We start from the raw sequence: 2,291 nt of genomic DNA on the forward strand, positions 1-2,291 counted from the left end.
CAGTATTTTGTCAAGGATTTTTGAATCAATGTTCATTAGGGATATTGGTCTTGATTCTTGTGGTATCTTTGCCCGCTTTAGGTATCAGAGTTATACTAGCTTCATAGAAAAAGTTTGGGAGTTTGCCATCTTTTTCTATGCTCTGGAAGAGTTTGTGTAAGATTGATGTCAGATCTTCCCTGAATGCTTGGTAGAATTCCCCTCTGAAGCCATCTGAAGCCCAGGGGATTATTTTATTGGTAATCCCTTGATAACCTTTTCTATTTCTTCTATTGCTATGGGTCTGTTGAGATTCTTGACATCCATCTGGAATAGTCTAGGGAGGGATTGTTTTTACAAGTATTTGTCCATGCCTTCCAAGTTGTTGAATTAATTGAGTACAAGCCCTCATTGTACTGTGTAATTATCTTTTTTATTTAATTAGAGTCCATTGTAATGGCCGCTATCTCATCCCTCATCCTTGCTATTGAAGTTTGTTCCTTCCTATCTTTGGTTACGTTGACTTCTGTTAATCTTTTCAAAGAACCACCTTTTAGCTGAATTAATTTTTTTCCACAGTTTTTTTGTTTTCCCTCTCATGTATCTCAGATTTGATTTTTATTATTTTCCTTTTGCTATTAGTAGGATTGTCCTGTTGTGCCAGCATATCAATCATAATTCTCTCTTCCTTTTTTACGTGTGCTGTATTGCTATCAAACTTCCTCTGATAAATGCCTTTGCTGTGCCCCAAAGTTTTGGTATTCTCAATGTCATTGGTTTCTAGAACCTTTGTAATTTCATCTCTGATCTGGGTCAGTACCAACTCCATTTGCAATAGAGCATTATTCATCCTCCAATTTTTCGTCCTTGTTTTCTTAATCACCCTTGTATTGATTTCCAGCCTAATTGCATAGTGGTTGGAGAGAAAAGTCTGTATGCATGATCTCTATGTGCTTGAATTTACACAGATTTGACTTGTGTCCCAGCATGTGGTCTATCTTTGAGTATGTGTCATGTGGTCTTGGGAATAATGTGATTTTTTTTTTTAGCATTTGGGTGGATAGCTCTAAAAATATTTATCAAGTCAACACATCTAATTTTTTTTTTTCAGGGGATAGCACGAACGCAGTCCCCCACTACCACAAATTATGCAGTCGAGTTTCCCACATTTGGGGAAATCGCAGGGGTCAGCACACCCGGAGTGCAATGGTAAGTCTCGCCCTGGGAAAACCACCTTCATGATCATGGTATCTCCCCTGCCAGGTAAGTATGCAACACATCTAATTTTAATGTTTATGTCTGTAGCCTTCTTGCTAAGCTTCTTTCCCCTGTGATCTATCTTTCTTGGACAGCAGTGCACTAAAGTCAACTACTATAATTATTGTGCTTGTGATTTCTTTTTTCATCTTTTGGAATATTTCATTGTCAAATTTTGTGGATCTCTCTTTGGGCATGTCCATATTTATTATGCTCACTGATTCTTGGTGTACTGTTCCCTTGAGCATTATATAGTGCGCCCCCCCCCACACACACACACACACTTATCTCTTGTTATGGCTTGTACCATAACAAGAGGTTAGGATTATAACCCTTTTTTTTTTAATTGCCATTTGCTTGGTATGTATTTTCCAGATTTTGATATGCAGCCTATTTTTGTCTGTAATCTTGAGATGTGTCTCCTTTAGGTGGCAGATCGATGGGTTATGTTTCTAAGCCAGTCCACTTTCCTCTGTCTTTCAATGCCTGAGTTCAATTGATTGATATTCAGGGTTATTACATCCATTGCTAGTCTCTGTGATGTCATCTTGTACCTTTTGTATCAGATGTTTTTCTATCTCACTTTCATATCAGTGCATTGTGAGTGTGTGTGTGTGGGGGGGTTCATTTTTGCCTTCTTTACACTGTTGAGCCAATGCAATCTTGGGGGCTGTTTTCACTTTGTTGACCTCTGGGTGGAGTTGTTCTATGTAGCATTCTCTTATTTGTGCTTGGTGAGTGTTGTTTGTTTTCCCTTACTAGGTCTGCAAAGATCTTTTATAGGGCTGGGTTTCTTTTAATCTATTTTTTGAGTTTTCTGTATCTGGGAAGATTCTTACTTCTCCATTTATCATGATAGATCATTTGGGTGGATAGAGTGTTCTTGGGTTTGCGTTATTTTCCTTGAATTTTCAGAACATGTTACTCAACTCTCTCCTCTTCTTCCTAGTGTTTGCTAATAGGTTTGAGTATATTATTACTTGCGTACCTTTACAGGTGACTGCTTTTTTTTTTAACCCCTGCTTCTTCCCTCTTGATATGAAGTTGGCAATCAG

General features: G+C 38.0%; 1 non-coding gene across 1 annotated transcript; it reads right to left on the minus strand.

The window, feature by feature from the left end:
* Nucleotides 1-1,087: 1,087 nt before the first annotated feature.
* Nucleotides 1,088-1,250, minus strand: LOC115871083. The gene has a single exon (XR_004047071.1). It is a non-coding gene; the product is annotated as a U1 spliceosomal RNA (small nuclear RNA).
* Between the last annotated feature and the right edge of the window lie 1,041 nt (nucleotides 1,251-2,291).

The sequence above is a fragment of the Echinops telfairi genome, unplaced genomic scaffold, assembly GCF_000313985.2.
Source record: "Echinops telfairi isolate 266 unplaced genomic scaffold, ASM31398v2 ScPeMD7_3533;HRSCAF=4204_0, whole genome shotgun sequence".
In the NCBI taxonomy this organism is placed as follows: domain Eukaryota; kingdom Metazoa; phylum Chordata; class Mammalia; order Afrosoricida; family Tenrecidae; genus Echinops; species Echinops telfairi.